Source organism: Ictidomys tridecemlineatus, chromosome 8 (genome assembly GCF_052094955.1).
Source record: "Ictidomys tridecemlineatus isolate mIctTri1 chromosome 8, mIctTri1.hap1, whole genome shotgun sequence".
Classification (NCBI taxonomy): domain Eukaryota; kingdom Metazoa; phylum Chordata; class Mammalia; order Rodentia; family Sciuridae; genus Ictidomys; species Ictidomys tridecemlineatus.
Window position 1 is genome coordinate 11,673,577 of NC_135484.1, and position 19,798 is coordinate 11,693,374.

Sequence of the window (19,798 nt, forward strand, 5' to 3'; positions counted from 1 at the left end):
TGACCCCTGCTCCCCCCACCCGCTGGCCACCACGAGCTGGGCGGCTTTGGCCTTGGTGTTTGCCTCACACTGGGCTCAAATGCAGTGACCACGGCTGTCTATGGACTGAAACTCTGGAAGGGTGAGCCCCACATCAGCTTTCCTCCTCTAAGTTGTTCTCATCAGGTATTTTGGTCAGTGACACAAAGCTGACCAAAGCTCCCCTCCTCCGCCCCATTCCCTACTGCAGTCAGTAGCTTCTCTGTGTCCACACTGCCTGGGGCCTCCTGTGTCGCCTCCTGTCCCTCTCAATCATTTGGCCTCCAGCTTTCTCCTTGTTCCCTCCTAAAGAGCTTCCCAACCTCTCTGCCTCTCCACTGCCGTTCCTGACGGTTTTCCCCCACACAACGGCAGCAAATCAAAGTAACCCTCTCACGGTCCAGGGCCTGGCAGAAATGGCATCCGTCTGTGCATATCTACCAGGTCTGCCCAGCCGGAGCCAGCTTTGGGCTTCTGGAGTCTTCCGACTACTAGATCCTTCACTGTCACTCCATCTTCCCAAGCACAGTGGCCAAGTGTCTTTATAACTGGCCCAGGAGCTGGACCTAACTCCAGAGCGGCTGGAGTGCTGAGGGGCCCAGGTTTCCTCTGCAGAGCTGCCTTCCTGTCTCGCTGGGCACAGACAATTTGCAGAGTCCTGGGCAGTGGTGATACGGCAACTGGATGTTTTTCCCCAGGGGGGGGGCAGACCCTCTCCCCCCTCCCTTCTCTGTCACCTTAGGCTCTTTCCTCGCCACATTTGACCTAACGGGCTTTCCCAAGTTTCCTTTCCCTCCCTCCCTGCTCATCTGGGAGCTGGTCCTCCACAACTCTCCCTCACTACCTCAGGCTGGTCAGCTTCAGCTGAGAGTGGAGATAAGACCATAAGGACCGAGGGCAGAACTATCTAGGGATGGCAACTCCACCCTGCTGGTCACTCTCTGCCTCCCTGAAGAGGTAGCAGAGACCTGTCCCCGTGAGCCACCCAACCCCTCCTTCCCACTCCACCACTCCACAAGTGATTGCATAGGAAATCATCTAGCCGGGCTAGGGTGTGGCTCAGTGGCAGAGCACTGCTCAGAGAACAAGGGCTGGGTTCCATCCCTGGAAGAGAGAAAGAAAGGGGGAGAGGGAGGGAGGGAAGGAGGAAGACAAAAAAAGGAAAAAGAAAAATATAAATCTAGGACCATCACACATTTTCAGGAACAGTGAAAGTCAGCGTAATGGAAAGTAAAAGCTATGCAGTGTGTGTGTGTGTGTGTGTGTGTGTGTCCATCCGTCCACCAGGCACATGCCCACACACAGCAGGCTACTTCATAGGTCAGAGACTGGAGTCAGAATGTCTGATTTAAATCCCGGCTTCTCTGCCCACACCAGCTCTGTTATCTCAGGAAGTGACCTAACCTTCAGTCCCTCCATTTCCTTGTGTGTAAAATAGGGATAATAATCAAATTTATGTGATGAAGTTATATACAGAAGAAATGACTTAATATTTGTAAAGGGCACATATATGTAAAGCGCCAAGTATCAGAAGATAAAAACAGTTGAGGAATCCCTCTTGTCCTGATGCTCTTTTTATGTGGGTGTATTTTCAATGTGACAAACACACAGGTGGCAGAGTGGGGCCCTGCCCAGAATGGGGACCCGAATGCTTTTTTGATGGACAGCTAATCTCCTGGTGCAGATTGAAAATAGGGCCCTGGATCACTCCGTGGAACAAGACAGTTTTAGCAAAAATTGGCATTACATGAAGAAACAACTATATATTAATGAAGAAGAAAAAATTCAGACTGATGTTAAACTAACATTCATTGAATATTCTGTGCCAAACACTGGGCTTGTTTCTTTCTTTTTTAATTCTTAATATTTATTTTTTAGTTTTTGGCAGACACAACATCTTAGGCGATTCATCTCATTGCATCTTGCCACCTCCTCCTGAGGTAGGTAGTATTGTCATCCCATTTCACAGATGAGAAGGACCCTGAAGCTTACAAAGAGGAGCCAGCCACCTGCTCACCGTCACAGAGCTAGGGATCAGCTGAGCACCGAGTGGATGGGCCACAGATCACACAGAGAAGACAGAACTCTTCATTTGGGCCATGAACTTCTATTTTGAAAACATAGTTCAAGCTTTCCAAGTCCATTATCACTGTTCCTACCCGGATGTTCGTTGAATCTTGGCTATTGTATGGGACAACGCAAGAAACTTCAGAGGTGAAATGATGGGGTTATAAGAACCTTAACTCAGTCCATGAGTTAGTCCCCACCAGGGAGCTGTGACTACAGGCAAGCAGGATGTGGCTGGAGGAGGTGGATCACTGGGGACGTGCCTTCGGGTGAATGTATTTTGTGAGCTGAGCTTAGACTCTCTCTCTGTCTGCTTCCTGTGCCATGATGCTTTCCTCGGCCACACTGCCTTGCCTCAGGCCTTGAGGAATGGAGCCGGCCTTCTGTGGACAGAAACCTTTGGAACCATGAGCCCCAAACAAACTTTTCCTCCTCTAAAATTGCTCTTTTCAGGTCTTTTGGTCACAGCAGCAAAAAAGCTAGCTAAGAGAGATGATGATGATGACCTGGCCCTAGGCCACATCCCTGGCCTTCCCTGTGACCTACTCGGTAGACCCTATAGGTCCCAGGCTGGAACCACACAGTGAACAACTGCTGGCTGCTGCTAAGAGTGCAAACCGCCAACCTTCTCAGGCGATGTCTCTGCTGAAGTTGGAAAACTGACAGAGGACTTAGGGAACCCAAGGAATGAGGATGCAAGATGGGATCTCAGCACATACAAGGTGAGTTAATCAAGGAGGAATCCCCGGGAGCCCTTCCACCATCCAGACAGATTGATGAGCCATTCATATGAGAAAATGCTGTAACTGCACAGAGTAATTCAGCCATTCCCTTCCTGGTGGGACCCTGGCCTGAGTCATTTCTTCCTGCACAGTCACATCTTGCACTGTCAGTTGTATCTGTGTCCTCGGCTGGTGTCAATTCTCACTCGAGCCAGGTTCAGCTGGCTTACCGGGCGGGCGCCTCCTGACACTTGCTGTGATCGATGCACGCAATGCGGTTGACACTCGCACACTGTGGTGGGGGTCAGGCGGGTCCAAAGGTGGCAGGGGAGGTTACCCTGGTAAGCAAAACACAAGTTCAAAGATGGACTTTAAAGCAAGATGAGGAGGGGCGTGGAAATGTGAACTGAACTCGGCTTACCAACCCCCATGGCTAGTTAGTCCTTGTGTTGGTCTGCTGGGGCTGCTGTCAGGAACTGTAGCAAACTAAGTGGCTTAACACAACAGAAGCCCAGTGGCTCACATTTCTAGAACATCTACAGTCGGGAGGGGGGTGGGTAGGGCCTTGCTTTCTCGGAGGCTGCAGGGGACAGCTGTTCTGTGCCTTTCTCTTCTCTTCTCGGGTTGGTGGCGATCCCCGTGTTCCTAGGTCTGTAGGCCTAGGGCTGTAGTGTCTGCCTCTGCGGCCACATTGCTCTCTCTGTGTCTGTTTCTTCTCTTATGACCCCAATCACATTGAATTAGGGCCCAGCCAAAGAACCTCATCTTACCTTAATTACACCTGTAAAGACCCTATTTCCAGATAAGGTCACAGTCACAGGTAGGTCCTAGGAGTTAGGACCTTGCTATATATTTGCAGCCCATTCTGAGTAATGGGCTACTAGGTCTCATTACCAAAGAACTGCAGCCCCATCCAACTGAAAACCCTTGGAATACTCTCGACAGTTAGGGATTACCCACAATGCCCCACGCTTTTCCTCTTCTCTCCAGGAGGAGGGGGAGGGTGGGGTGGCAAGACCAGCCTGATGCCAGGGACATCTGGGTGGCAGACTTGTCCCCATCCTCCATTCTGCCTGGACCTGGGCATCAGCCATGGTCTTCGTAGTAAATGCCACACTGCCAGCCCTTAGGCACGCCCTCCTCCCCTTCCCAGCCAAATTCTGCACCGTGCTCTGAGAGACAGACAGCATCTGGAAGCCCCCACCACAGTGCGGGGGTACACAGCACCGAAGAGGTGTCCTCTGCTCCGAGTTTAGCCCTGGCTTTTTCGTTCCTCCCTCTCTCCCTCCCTCCCTCTCTTCCTTCCTTCCTTTCTCCCTCCCTCCCTCTCTTCCTCCCTTCCTTTCTCCCTCCCTTCCTGCCTGCCTGCCTGCCTGCCGGCATGCCTTCCCAGCGGACAGTCAATTTTTTCAAGCAGTTGAATGAGCCATGCCATCCACCTGGCCCGCCATCTCCATGCTGCAGGAGGGATCTGCTTAGCCATGGCAAGGGACTGTGCATGTCACTAAGTTGCTCGGGGGTTCTCGCCTGGAAAGGACCCCATGTCCTGGACCCTTCAGCTCAAAGGTGCTCCTTGTAGCAGTTCTCGGTGCTGGTGGCTTCTCACCTGCTCCTTCACTCTGAGATTCTTTTGCTCTGCGCCTCAGATCAGATGAGCACTCTCCTTCTCTAGCCCACTCCTGGGTGCTCAACAGAATTGCCACTTGCTATGTGGCCACCTCTGGAACCACAGGTGTCTTTCTGGTACCTTTAAACAATATGGCTACAGGAGAGCTTCCTGGATGACTTGTCCCTCAGCAGGAGGAGCTCTGTGTACCCACAGCCAGACTACACCCTCCCCCCAAAAGACCCTCCCTCCCTCCTGTCCTTCTTTTTTTTTTTTTTTTTTCTTTCATGACTCCACTGGATGGAGTTTTCCAAAGAGGCCCACAGTCTCACAGGGATGTCGTGCTAGGATCTCTGGACTAGGGACAAGACCTTCAAGCCACAGGACAGAGCCCTGCATGGCCCCATCTAAACTCCTCACCCTCTCTTTCCCGCTCAGGCTGGCCCAGAGGATTTTCTCTGTGCATGTTTATAGGGTACCAGACACCCTGCTCCGTCCCAAGGTACTCCTCTGTGATCCTCTGTGATCAACTGCGTCAAGGTGAAGGGACAGTTTACTTCAGATTGATCCTTATGAAAATCTAGAAGGGAAGCTGGATAAAATATGAAGCATCCAAAATTCCTATATTGGGGTCATCCAAGAGTGACCCAGACTCGGAGGTCTTGGACCAAAATCCCAGAGAAAAGGCAAAGTTGAAGAAGGAAACCCCGCACTTGGCTTCCCGTTCCCCGAGACCCACTTGCCAACCACTAAGCTCCAAGGTGGCCTCCGAAAAGACGTCTGCAGGAACTGTGTCCCATAAAGACCTGGCATCTGGCGTACACACAGAACTGGACAAACCAATTAATAAAAACAAAACATCTGACATTGCAATTCAAATATGAGACCTGTTACCGTTGGAAAGAGTTATCCAAGGAGCTAATAACACACATGAAAAGAGGCTCCACCTCTCAACTATCAAGAAAAGAAAAACTAAGACCACAAAGAGACTCCGGTGCATGCCCTCCAAATGCCTAAAACTAAAAGGAGGACAATACAAAGTGCTGGCCAGTTTGCAAGCAAGTCCCCTAAATTGATGGTGGCAGTGTGACATTTTTTACGACCATTTTGGAAAAACTTTGACAGTAACTACTGAAACAGCACAAAAGCATCCACAACAACCCAGGGATTCTACTCCAGGGGGAGAATGCAGCAGAAATGCACATAAGATTGTCGACAGCATCATTCCTTGTAACAGCCCAAACAGGAAACAACCCGGATGTCCCTCAATCACAGGTGGAGAAATTGTGGTATATTTATAACATGAACTAGTATATGGCATAACAAATAGACCAACTCCTGTATGAAGCTTACAGACCCGATGTTAGAAGTAAGTCAGACATAAAACAACATGCACTGAAGCTCAAAAAAATGAAGTTAATCTATGATGCAGGCATCAGGGTAGTAGCAGCTGGCTGCTTTGGTACAAGGAGGAGGGTTCTTGTAATGTCCTTGTTTGTTTGTTTGTTTCTATTGAGAATTGAACCCTGGGCACTTTATCTCTGAGCTATGCCCCCAGTGTATTTTTTATTTTGAGACAAGGTCTAAGTTGCTGAGGCTGGCCTTGAACTTGGGATCCTCCTGCCTCAGCCTCCCAAGTTGCTAGGATTCCAGGCATATTGCAGTGCCTGAATTCTTATACTTCTTTTTAAATGCTGCCCCCTTGGCATTGTATCTGGGGCAATGTCAATGCTCAAAAACATATGCTGTCACATGCACAGAATCCCATTTTCCCTTCCTGGCCTCCTGTGGGGGTAAGGGCAGGCAAGGAATGATAGGAACAGCCTGAAATCAAGGTTAAAATTTTGAAGAGAAGAACTTGTGTTCAAGTTGCTTAAGGCTTCATTAAGTATTATCAAGTCACACTGACTATATCACACGGAAAAGTGACAGGCAGCTTATAACACAGGGCAAGGTTGTCGTACCTAATTGGAATATGCTCCAAGAGACACCTGTGGGTTCCAAGAGTGCCAATCAAGTCAGGATGAGGGCAGACACTTGCAGAACTCCTTCCCCCTGAGGAAAGTTCCAAGGCTTCCTTACTGATAAGGATAGATCTCACTTGGCAGTTGCTGTGTGCCAGACAGCATGCTCTGAATTCCCAAATCAATCAGAGGAGGTAGAACTTGCTGTTCTCCCAATCTGCAGATAAGGCAACTAAATGTAATGAAGGCAAATAAATTTTCCCAAGTTTTTATGACTACCAGAAGTAGTGAAGTCAGGATTCATTTCCAAGTTTCCCGACCTCCAAAGCAAAGGCCAAGGGAAAATATATATATATTTTAAATAGCTGGGTACAGTGGCACACACCTATCATCCCAGCAACTCAGGAGACTAAGGCAGGAGAATCAGTTGAGGCTAGTCTCAGCTACTTAAGTGAGGCCCTGTCTCAAAATAAAATATGAAAAGGGCCGAGGATGTGTAAAGCACTCTGGTTCAAAGCACTCTGGATTCAAACCCGAGTACCAAACAAAACAAATATCTAGCAAATAGCTAACCGTCTTGGATGACAAGATTTCTACACAAATAACAATTTTAACAGATAGTCTGTGGTGAGTGCCACAGGAAGAAAACAAGCAAAGTGTAAGAGTCACTTCTGGCTACAGAAAATTCAGCTAGTAATAAGGTAAAACTTTCTTCCCCGCATTCCAACTTAATAAAAGCCACGCTGAATTTCCAAACCGGCAACAGTGGAGATGAACTTATACCAGACCCCTTCAGAATGCCCGCTGGAAGATGAGAGATCTTGATCCAGATATCAATGGATGACCCCGCTGAAGTGAGAGCAGCTCTCTACACCCCCTCTTAACCACACATCCCTGGTCTCCCCAGGCACCTTGGAAAACACCCGAAAGGAACAGGGATCCTAGGGAGAGACAGTGCTGGAGGTGTTCTTTTTGTTTGTTTGTTTGTTTGTTTTTTGGTACTGGGGCTAGAACCCAGGGGCACTTAACCACTGAGCCATATCCCCAGTCCTTTTTATTTTTTATTTAGAGACAGGGTCTCACTGAGTTCTTAGGCCTCACTAAGGTGCTGAGTTCAAAACTCATGGTCCTCCTGCCTCAGCCTCCAGAGTTGCTGGGATCACAGGTGTGCACCACTGCACCTGGCTGAACTTGCACCTTCTTTTGTTGAGGCTCTGTTTGAATGTTTGGCTTCGAACTCCAAACTTGTGAGCGGAAACAACCCTCTACTGCAACATTTTACAAAGGGAGTGTGAGACCGAGAGCAGAAGCCAGGAGTCCTTCACTTTAAACAGGCTCCTTTATGGACTCCCGGATTCACCAGCCCCCAGCTGTGGACTCTGACAGGCACAGTTCCAGTCCCTGGGAACACAGTCATGGTTCCTGACCTAGAGAAAGCTCCAAGCCACAGCAGGACAAGCAGGAGGCTGATTCCACTCCAGATCATTGTGAGAGCTGGGCAAGGGGCAACTTAACCTTGTTCTTAGCGTTCCGTCATCCAAGAGGAAAGCAAGCAAACCCAACCCAGGTCAGAGTTCGTCCCCTTTGTATCACGTGATGATTTTCCGACGGCTGCAGTCCTGGCTTGATGCCTAAGTGCCACATGTCTATCTGAGGTGTGTGTGAGCACAATTAGAAAGGGCTCAAGAGCCAGGTGTGGTGACACACACCTGTAATCCCAGCTACGTGGGAGGCTGAAGCAGGAGGACTGCAAATTTGAAAACAGCCTAGAAAAGTTAGTGAGACCCAGCCTCAAGATTTTAAAAAAGGATTCAGGGTACAGCTCAGTGGCAGAGCACTTGCCTAGCATGCATGAGGTCCTAGGTTTAATCCCCAAACTACTAAAAAAGTATAAATAAATAAATAAATTTTTAAATAAAATGAAAGCACTTGGAGATGCTTTGTGAACTATCATCTTACATCAGAGACTCAATCTAAGAGAAAATAAGAAATTGTGGGCTGGGGATGTGGCTCAAGTGGTAGTGCGCTCGCCTGGCATGTGTGCAGCCCGGGTTCGATCCTCAGCACCACATACCAACAAAGATGTTGTGTCCGCCGAAAAATAAAAAATAAATATTAAAAATTCTCTCTGTCTCTCTCTCCTCTCTCACTCTCTCTTTAAAAAAAGAAAAAGAAATTGTGTTGTATTTTGTATTTTAAAGCTTAATTCTACAATCTAATTTTCCTTGTTGTACTTTTTTACTTCATGCAGCTTTGCTTTCTAGTTATTAATATATAAATATATCCATTATTTAAACAAAAGGGATACCTGTTGATTCAGTCATTGAAGAAAGAAGGTAACAGGGAAATTAGACACTAGTGACCAACAGCATGCTTTTAGCCTCTTTGTGCATGTTCTTGCTAAGGAAATTTAGGAGTCTTTGGCTATGGTACCACGTAACTGCCAATCAAAATAAGTGCATGCACCTCCTATGAGGAAGCTGTTTTTACTTGCACAATCATTAATTAAGGCAGCTGTTTTTATCATTTACAGAGAAGCAATGCAGAGTAAACTCATTAAGATCATGAGCTTTGGAGTCAAACTGAGCCAACCTACAGGAGTGCAATCCCATTACTTTCTGGCTCTTTAACTTTGGGCCAGTTACTTTAGCCTTCTTCTGGCCTCAGTTTCCTCGGGTGTAAAGTGCCTGCCTTATGAGGCTGTTGTGAAGCGTTACTGAGAGAAAGGTGCAAGGTGTTTAGCACGTTCCCCTGGCCGGTGGCAGGTTCCCATTTTCAAAAGGTTGACATCATTACCATTGAAGTATTAAGTTTCTCAAATTTTCCAAAAATTATAAGTGAGCTTTACATGTAACTTACTATATATATATATGTGGAATTTGGGGAATTCTCAAGAGTTTTAAAGGAGGTGATTTTTCAATATAAAAATAAACTGGCTTGCATAGGCCTTTAAAAACAACACTGCAGGCTGCTATGCCCTAGAGTCTCCAGATTTCTCCGTGGAGGAAGGAAACCTTCATAAAACTCAAACGCAACTGTGCCCCAAACACCAATGTGCCGCCAACACGTCTTTTTATACTTTCTTCAGCAGTCTATTTAGTCTCTTTGTGAAAAGCCCCCTTAATTATAGGAAATTGGCCAAATCAGTAAATGTAATCAAGCTGAATTTCATTGATCATGTATAAGAATGCACCAGAATAAAAGAACCTGGGATTTACATTTCACAGGACATTTTCTGGAAACCCTGAGATGAGAAACACTATATGTGGAGTGACGTGAGCCCGGCACACTTAGAAGGGCTCTGTGTCCCTCCTGCAGTCAGAAGGCCCAACCTGCATCTTGTTCTAATAGGAGCTTTTCTTCCTCGTGGACACAGTCGTTTGCCTCACGGAGTGACTAGGAATTCACGTTTCTGTCCAGTTGCAGCCTCCGTGGATCCCAGGAGACTTTACTGACCTCTCCCAGTCACAGGTGTGGCATTACACTAGCTCTGCCAATTCTGGGGGTGTTACTCTCTATGAACAAGAAGTAAAAACCAGTTTTTCTATGTGCTGCTTTAACTTAGTAATCACATCCTAGAAGGTTCTTGGGATAGAGAAATGCACGTAGAGGACCAGATGGAATCTTCCAAACACAAGGAAGAGAACTGGCATCAAACGCCTGTCTCACGTCTGAGGTCCAGAGAGAGCCCCCCAACACTAGATCATGGTCTCCTTAGAGGAGGGCCATCTGCTGAGCTCTGCTCTGGGGAAAGAAAGCAAGCGTGCCTCACCTTCCTGAAGATAAATCTATAAACCTGAATTAAAATCCCACTCAGGGCTTCAGGATAGCTCCGTGGTAGAGCACTTGCCTTGCAAGGGCAAGGCCCTGGGCTGCATCCCAGCACTGTGAAAACTACAACCCAAAGCCATTCAAACCCGGGGAAACGACCACGGTTTAGCAAGGCAGCCTTGTTCCTGAAAGAACAATCGGTCACGAAGATAAATCCAAATGCCTCTTTTCCTCTCTTTCATCCAAGACACAAGTGAAAGCTCATAAATCCAGTTTATTTAAATATTTTAAATCTTAGTTTAAAATATTTAAGTTATATTGATGGAGCAAGAGTTTTTTTTTTGAAAATGCACTGACCTTTCTATGAATTAAAATATAATATAATTCACTCCAATATAATTAGGGGGGGATGTTTGAAATATGCTTTTTAAAGGAAGGGTTCACTCATCCTCTGAAGATCCACTGCTATCCTCTGAAAGTGACTTATAAAAATAGGAGATGAATCAGTATACATTTATTATCTGGGATGTAGTTGGTGTTTATAAAATGAGCATAAGTATTTCCATGGTTAGTGACTCAAAAGCAACCAGAGAAAAATCCACTGGTCTTCCTTGCTCCCAGGAAACACTGCTCTGAGGACAGGAAGGCTCAAGCACACAGATGGGCTTCCAGTCCTGCTTGGTGACTCGTGTGGACCCCCAGGTGTGTAGCTGGGGGGATTTGCCTTTGGAAATCTAGGGTTTAAGATTTAGCAATTAGATGTTTTTAAAACTCATCTCTTTTCTGGTCTCTTTATGTTTTCAAAATCCTACGAATATCATCCTTTCATGAAGAAGAAGCCCAGAAATGAAAAGTGGGAGAATGGACAACTTTGGGCAAAATACAGTGACTTTGGTAGAGGGAAAAACCATGTGGGTCAAGGTGTCCTTGTATTTCTACAATCTCAATACCCAGCCCTGTCCTGGAATATACTAGACATTCCTAAGTGCGGTCATTAATTACGAATCAATGGTGGCTTAAAGGCAATGAACCCAGTCGTCATTCAACAGAAGAGAGAACAGGGTGCATGAGAAGGAGGAAGACAAGAAAAATCATTGAAATTAGCATCTGAAGGTGTGGTTCACTTAAGCTGTATTTCTGTTTTACGTCTCTGCGTTCAAAATCATTTATTTTTCTTTGCTATTGGACACTTGGTGAAAGTCAAGTTCATTTTTCAAGAACAAGCTAAGTGCTGCCCTGCAAACATGACTACAGAGACCAAGGAGCACCAGAGAGGGCCAAGGAACTCCCTGAGGAAAGGGGCCAGTTGGCTCTGGTTCTGTTTACAATTATACCCCTAGCGCTCACATAGTAGATGCACAATAAACTCGTGTTTAAGATGTCATGGAATAAAGAGGGCTACAGAATGGTATGAACATTTGGAAAATGACTCTTTATAGGTAAATACCCCTGACTGGTAATTACAAAATGCATCAATCCTTCATTGGAAAAATGGGCATTCATACATGTCAACTATAATCTGAAATGAGTCAACTATGAATCTGAAATGGAAGGCAAACAATTTAGTGCTTCAGAGAAAATGTGTGCTTTCTTCCTGGATCAGTCTAGACTTCTAAATCCCCTGGTTTCCATGACTCTAGACCACAGGTTTCTGCAAGGCTCCGAGTGTTTTAATCCACCCCAATGATGAGCACAGACTTTCCAAATTTCTTACGGGTTTGTACCAATATACTTCAAAGCAGGGTTTAAAGAAAACAGTAAGAAAGAAATAATATGAACCAACTCACTAGAAGTTGCCTTATTTTCATACAAAATTATTTCACGAGCCACAGAATAGCTGTACCAAGAATCATTCTGAATTCCTACATGGCACTTAGTGATGGTCCTCTCTTCGCCTTTCAGGACTGGCACTTTGTTCCTCTATCTGTTTGGTATTCACAAAGCAAAGTCGCATCGATGGCCTCAGGCTGTGAAAATGCTTCACTTGGCAACCAAGGTGGGTATTCCCTTCCCAGACGGCAGCCCAAGTCCAGCGGCAATTAACAAGGCCAGCACTTGCATCCCCCCCTCCCAGTGCCATCTGCAGTGGTCCCAGTAGCCTCTGCCAAGAGCCACAGCAGGAGCTGGAGGCTGGAAAGACAAGCTGTGTCCTGAGCTAAACTTGCGCAGAGAGGAAACTGGGTGGGATCCCCGGGAAGACTTTCTCCTCTCTCTCTCTTCTCTCTGTCTTCTCTCTTTCTCTCTCTCTCCTCCTCCTCCTCTTCCTTCCCTCCTTCCTCCACTCCCCCTTCTTGTCTTTCTTTCCTTCTTTCTTTTTCTGTGGGTCTCCTAAAATATACAAGAGTAATCCCAGAGGCTCAGGAGACTGAGGCAGGAGGATCGCAGGTTCGAGGCCAGCTTCAGCAACTTAGCGAGGCTGTAAGTCTCACTCTAGCTAGTGAGACTCTGTCTCTAAATTAAAAAAATACAAAGGGCTGGGGATGTGGCTCAGTGGTTAAATGACCTTGGGGTCAATCCCCAGTTAAAAACAAACAAACAAACAAAAATCTCAAAGAAATATTTTACTAGCAGAGATTTCTGAAAAGATTTCGGTCTTTTCCTGACTCACTGTCCAAATTGGCCCTTTGCTTTCAGAGTTAAGAGAAACTCATAAGTAACGAAAAAAGCATAAGAAAATCCAACAGCCACCCCTCATTAAAGTAGCAAAGCTGACACTTTAATCTGAAAAGCAGTACCCCAGGGTCACCGGCCTACAGTATGAGTTGTCACCCTCCAGATCAGCTAGGATTCCCGGCCACCCAAAAGAGGTTGGCAGGATCATCTTGGCTCAAGACACTGAGCTCTATTACACTTGAAATATATGTTATGGGATAACTTTTGGACTCTGAACACAATTATGACATTCACCAAGCCTGCCAAGTTTTCCATGTAAACAAGAAAAATGTAGTTTAAATATTAAACAACTCAATTTCTTGGACAATTCCTCTTACAGTGGACCAAAGAAACTAATTTTCAGTTTGTATGCATTTATTTTACTAAGAAGAGTGTGTTTCAATTAAGGGGGTCTCAAAGGTTATCCTTCCAGGGACAGCCAGTCCCCGGGGATGCACCTTTGAGAACTGAATGGCTCCTTCAGCCCCAGGGCCGTAAAGCTGGAGATCAGGGAAGCTGGTTGGTATCTTTATTCCAGTCCTCTGTTTCCCAATTCCCAGGTCAGTGACTGCGGGCGAGTTTGAGAAGATGTGGAAGAAGCTCCGACTCGAGGCCTCTTTGGCACGTCCGTCACTCTGCTCCTGAGTGGCAGCCTCTCGGCTCGGCCTCAGCATCCCAACTCTGCCATCTGTGAATAGGTGCATTGATTGGTGGTAGGTGAGTGCCAAGCGCCCAGTCCAGGACATTGTCATCTGGATGATTTACACGCATGTCCTGCACCCCGCTGGGCACTAAAGAGATGGATACTTTGCTAATAAATTGCCCGTGCATCAACATTCATGTAAAGCAATCCAAGTTGGCAGTCCAAAGCAGACTCCTAATAAGCAGCCAACTTTTCTTCTATTGAATTTTTAAAAGAATTCACCACCAGCTTCTGGAAGAAGGTGAGCTTGAGCAGCACTCAGTGGAGTTAAACTGCTAGCCACAGACATGGTGAGCCCCCAGGCGCACTTGTGATCAGTAAGTGGGGCTGTGCCCGAGATTCTGGGGCCTCTGTGGGTGTCTCTGCCCAAATGCAACCACTGAGAAGCCCTGGGTGTCCCTGACAAGGGTGCCATCCGGAAAGAAGGAGGAAGCAGCACTAAAGTGAGAGTGGTCAGGTTCGCCGTCCACACTGGTTTCCTTGGAGAAGGATGTGAAGGAAGGAAGAGACCTGGACTTGGGGGGATCAGAGTCCAGTTGAGGAGATAATGGCTCCTGGGGCAGGCCGAGCAGCACTGCTGAGAGGCAGGTGGCCATACGCCCAGTTGGCGGTCAGGAGGGAGGCTCAGGTGTTGGAGTGGACAGGGAAGGTAGGATGAGGTGAGGCTCCAGATGTGGAGAGGAGCAAGAGGGGTGCGGGAAGGAGCAAAGGCTTGGGGAAGAGGCCCCAGGATCACCGGGCCCTGGGGTCCCCTGAGAGCTGGGCTTGTCCCTCCTGGGCAGTCCAGGACACCTCAGGTAAGGAAAAGAAAGGAACGCAGGTGCTCGATGGGAAGGAGAGGCGGATGCCTGGTGAGGGTCAGCATGGTTGGGCCACTGGTTTTGAGGGTGGCATGTCCTCCCTGGTCTTCTCCAGATCATCCGCAGGGACACGGGAAGAGATATCAGTATTTTAATTTACATCTACTTTTTAAAATGTCACCTTTTTGGCCAGGTGGGTGACACACCCCTGTGGTCCCAGCTAAGGAGGCTGACACAGATCACAACCTGGGCCACATCAGGAGACTGTGTCTCGAAATAAAAAGGGGTGGGGCTGTAGCTAAGTGGTAGAGCACTTTGCCACGTGGGAGGCTCCTGCTCAATACGCAGTACTGCAGAGAAATGAACAAGCGAAAAGCCTCCTCCTTTTGAGCGACCATTTTGTGTATTTAAATGTCACACTCATTGAATAGACAGTGTGTATGGTACGCAAACGACTGAAAATGGGAAGAGTGGGCTGCATCTCCACTAAACACACATTTAATGCTAGGGACCTGCTTAGAGGAGGTGTTAGAGAGGGTTAAGAGCCACTACAGAGGAAACAGAGGAACTCTGTGAGCCTCTGGGTAGAGAAAATGAAAGAAAGAAGAACAAGAGGCTTCAGTTTTTCCATCAGGGAAATGGAGAGAGATAAGGACGGTGGAGCTGACCCCCTGAGAAGACAGTCGAGGACCCATGGTCCCAGTAGAATGTCTTCCAACAAGAAAGAATGTGCCAGGGAAGGGAGAGGGAAGCGGGGGTTTAGGAGACACTGGCGTCAAGGGAACAGAGACTTTCTAGAGGACAGGCCAGAGCATCAGGGAGGTCAAGTGCCATGACCCCAAGAAGCACCCCCTGGAATCCCACAAGGTCACTGAAAACCTAGTGACTTCCGTGTGGGGAGCCGGTGGGACCTGGGGTCAAGGAGGGAACCAAGGGGCAGGTCCTGAAGGCAGCAGGTGATGTTTAGATCTTAACTACGAAAACCTCAGGGTGGGAGTTAGAACTGAAGCGGCAGGAAGGTGTGACGCGTTTCCCTTCATCTGGGACCCCAGAGAGTTCCCTGTGACCACTTAAACAGCGGTAAACGGTGACTGGGGCCGGGGCAGTGTGACAGGGGGTGGGGAGATGATAACCTGTCTGTCCTGACCCAGAACCTTCCGGACAGCTCACATCTGGTGCAATATAATTTTATAGAGGCAAAAGGGTTACATAATTATTTTTAAAAAGTCTTTATTTTTTAGTTGTAGTTGGACACAACACCTTTATTTCACTTATAAATAATCGAACCCAGGATCTCACCCAGGGTCTCACACGTGCTAGGTGAGCATTCTGCCACTGAGCCAGAGTCCCAGCCCATAATTCTTCAATCTATATACTGACTAGGTTGGAAACTTCTCTCAATTTTTACATCTTGTTTGAGATTTTAGTGTTAGAAAATCTGAATAGAAATAAACGGCAGGAAGAAGTCTGAATTCATGTGAGCATCAGTATCAAAGTCTGAGGTCTCATCCATACACCAGGGACATCTGGTACCTGTCAGACACCATCCTGAAGGGTGACTGAGGTTTTCCCTTCTTTGGATAGATCTCCCCAGGAGTCACCACCTCAGTACTTGAGCTTTGCCCAGGTGTGAAATTGTTTCCTATCCATCTGACAAGTGAGAAAATAAATTCCCGGTCACATGTGAGAACTAATTAATGCTTACAGAATTCTTTGAGAGTCACAGATGAAAAGGCCTATTTAAAGGCACAGTATTATCATCTGCTGAAGTCGGAACATGGGGAACAAACCAGATTCTCCCAGAGAATAAGCTACGCCCTGGGAATCAATTCAATAATTTGGGAAAATGCATTACCTGTTTCAGGTTAAAAGCAGTAATGACTGATCATTCTTCAGTAGCTGGTCTTTCAGTTTCCAGAATTATCTCAATAGCTCACCTCCTGAGACACCCGTGGCTCTCATACAGAACACCAACAACTGTTTCACAGAATCACAGGTGCTCAGGCCGGAAGGGTCAACTTGTGCTCTGCCATTGAACTCCCTCTCTGGTGAAGAGGACACCTAGCCCATGTGTGATACCTCCAGCGGGCCACTCCTTGCCTCCCATTCTCATATTCTTCTAACTAGAGCTTTAAAAGTCCTTTTCCCGTCTTTTCTGTCGTCACAAGCCAGGACACATGCTGTGCCTCAGCTGCCCTAAGTCTCCTTGTCTTCATCCTGGGTCTTTCACTCCACTCTTCCTATAATATCCTTTTAAAATGCTTTTAAAATCAGTTCCCACCAGCAAGGCCCAGATTTTCTGCAATAGTGACTTAACTGTTGTGCACATTTATATATATTCATCCAATGTGTTTTGTGCAGAGTAATTTACCTAAAGTCAAAAAAGAAAGCCTGACATGTCTACCAGATTACATAGATTCATACATCTTCTAGGGGATGACTCTTCGTGCCCGGGAGTGATAGGCTGAAGAGATCCTCTTTCCCGGTGCTGGGGATCTAGCCCAGGCACCCACACATGCTAAGCATGCACACTCCCGCTGCACCACACCCCCAGCTGAGGACCTTCATTTACTTTTAATTTACCTATTATGGTGCAGATTGAACACCAGGCCTGTGCATGCTAGGCAGGAGCTCTGCCCCTGAGCTACACCCTCAGCTTCCCTGATCCTCTTTTGATCAATAAAATCAGATACTACAATATCAATACCTGATTCGGGTCAATAATGATGATGATGATGAAACACTGCCACTGAGAACACTGGCTTAGAATAAGAAAAAGGTTCATGGTGGCTTCTGCCCAGATGGTACCAGGGACCTGCCAATGCCATTGATCATGAGAGACAGAGAGTGTGGATTTCTGTGTGAAGGAACTCTGCCAGGGAGAAACACGGCGACAGAAAGACCAGATCCAAGAAACAGCACCTCGTGGAAATACATCTGGCAAAGGGAGAAGGAGAGTAAACTGTAAAGACAAAGGAGAGAGCCATTCGGAGTCCACTCACTGTGTGCCTGTGGACACCCCTCCTGGAACTCTCAGTGTGGATGTCTGGCCCACTTTGAGGGCAGCCTTTTGTGTACCTTTGGACATGTGAGTACGTGTTTGGCTGGGGTGGGTCGGGAGGGCTCAGGTGACGGTGCCTGGGTGTGTTTGTCTGTAAGGCAGGTGGGCCTGGCGCTGGCTCATGCTGACACCTTCTCTGGCTCAAACATTCAGGTGTGGGGAACAGCCCAGGTGGGGCTGCAGGACTATGTGTGCCCAACAAAGGATCTACCCCAATTGCACATGCCCAATATCTCAGCCAGAATTCACACAGGTATCAAAAGGCGTGAGAGCGTGTGTGTACCTACTGTGTGAGTTGGGCACACATGCAAATATATGCCCAAATGTTTAGGTGCAAATCCAGAGGGTGGTTTTAATAATATGGGGCAATAAAACAGCAAATGTTTGAGCTATGGTCTTGCAGCAGGCATGGGGAAATAGTTTATCTTGGATTCTTGGGAAGTCATTAATACAATGAGGAAGTAATAGGAGAAGGAATCATCCAGGAACAAAAGTCTCAAGTCTGGAGAATTTTTCTGATCCAAGCACAACCTCGTCTCATGAATGCCAGGCCACGGGCACAGACTATGAAATTCCATAGGGGTGGAATTCTCTCGATGTGAGGATTCTGGCTGCAGATTTATCTGTGGAGAGCCACACAGGAAGCTGAACGGTCCTCTTAAAAACAGTACCTCACAGAAAGAGCGCAATACCTGCCATGACTTCACCTTGCCTAAAACCAGCCCATTGGACAAGGAGAAAATTCTCCAAGAAGACCATTTCATATTAGTCAGATACTTGACTTTAATGATTATATGAAGATTCAGTAGAACACTTACCAATAAAAAGAAGATTCAAAAGATCTCTTTCAAAAATAGAAAATTAGGCAAATCGTTACCCACCCCCATTCTTCTCTTCTGACCTCAAAAATCAAGGAAAGTCGATGTAATTTTTCACTCAAAAATTGTTTTGAGCAGGGCATGGTGGCACACACCTGTAATCCAGGAACTTGGGAGGCTGAGGCAGAAGGCTCACAAGTTCAAGGCCTGTCTCAGCAAGTTAGCAAGAGCCTGCTCAATGTAAAATAAAAAGGTCCAGGGATATATATAAGCACTATGGTAGAGCACCCCTGGGTTCAATCCCCAAAAACACTAAAAGAAAATCACTTTGAATAATTAATATCATCTCATAGGTATTCACAAGGTCTCTTGATAACAAAGTGGCTCAAGAAACACATTAAGGCTCCAGGTTGAGAGAGTTACTCTCCAAGCCACAGCATAGGAAATGTCACAAGTAATGGCCCCTCCTCTGTTCCCATTGCTTCCTCTGCCTTCAGCAAGGCCCTGGTGTTATCAGTAGAGTCCACGAGCTGGGGACCCCGCCCCAGCCCTGCACCCGACTGCACGGGTCTCGCAGGAGGGACTGACAACCTTGGTCCTTTGACTCCCCTGGAACCTGGGCAGTGACTTGACAGCAGGCAATCTGCCAAGGCCTGGCAGGGCGTGGGGACAAGGTTAATAGGGAGGGTCGGGTCAGGTCCCATGGGGCTTTGGAACAGGGACTTTGCCAGTCGTAGGCCAGAAGAGGCCTTGAAAGGCTTTTGAGCCAAGTGATGTGGGGTGGGGGGAGGGGTGCTTAAGTACAGCAATGGGGGAAGAGAAGGAATCCAGAGGGGAACCACGGCCAGAGGCCCTGAGGCAAGTCTGAATGCCCTAAAAGAAAATTAGAACTTGGTGACAGTTTCCAGGAGATGGAGGAAACTGGGTCCAAGTTGGCTCTGGTGTAAAAGGATCAGTTAACTCCGGACTCCGGGAGGAATTAGTTTGTGGGGGGCAGAAAATATGTCCACTGTTAGTCACAGTGGATTCTAATCCATTCCTTGAGCTGAGGTGTCCAGACAGCAGTTATAACTCAGAGCGGGAGTCGGGGCTCGAGATTCAAATCTCTAAGTCACCCCCAAAACCATGGCTCTGAAAAGACAGGGTGCTCCACCAGGAGAACAGGAGGGTGCTCCAGGGGGGTGCTCGGGGTGGGGTGCAGACCTGCTTGCTGGGGCCAAGGCGTCTGACTAAGGGCCCTCGGAAGGAGCAGCTCGGAGCTGAGGAAGAGCAAAGGCTCTGTCCAGTGCCCAGGGCAGCCTCCTGGGCGGGGCAGCAGGCGGCCTGCAGTGACAGGCTTCAGGGGAAGGAGAAGGAGAGTGAGGGCCAGGAGGAGAAGCTGTGTGACTTGAGCCGGTCAGTTCCCTGATCTGTAGGAGAGACTGAGGCAGCACGCGGGGGCAAGCAGGCTGCAGGAGAACAGGCAGGCGGGAAGCACAGCGGCAGGTTCTGTGGAGGGGCAGGAGTGGGGGATGGAGATCTTCCTGGTGAGCTCTCGGCAGACTCCACACACTGAAGCGCGGCCCGCTGTCTCCTCCAGGTCACAGGTCCACCCAGTACACGTTTCTATGGCTTGG

At 47.6% G+C, this 19,798-nt stretch overlaps 1 protein-coding gene across 6 annotated transcripts in view; it reads right to left on the minus strand.

Annotated features, from left to right (window-relative positions):
* The window catches only part of Scaf8 (SR-related CTD associated factor 8), a 282,467-nt gene that overhangs the window by 82,439 nt on the left and 180,230 nt on the right, over positions 1-19,798 (minus strand). For 2 of the 6 annotated variants that reach the window (XR_013424743.1, XR_013424745.1), the window contains one exon: positions 13,158-13,488. The exons of 3 other annotated variants lie outside the window; for them this stretch is intronic. The gene's annotated coding sequence lies outside the window, so the exon portion shown is untranslated. Of the gene's footprint in view, positions 1-1,809; positions 3,146-13,157; positions 13,489-19,798 lie in introns of those variants that run through there. One more of the 6 variants, XR_013424744.1, reaches the window with a different exon arrangement.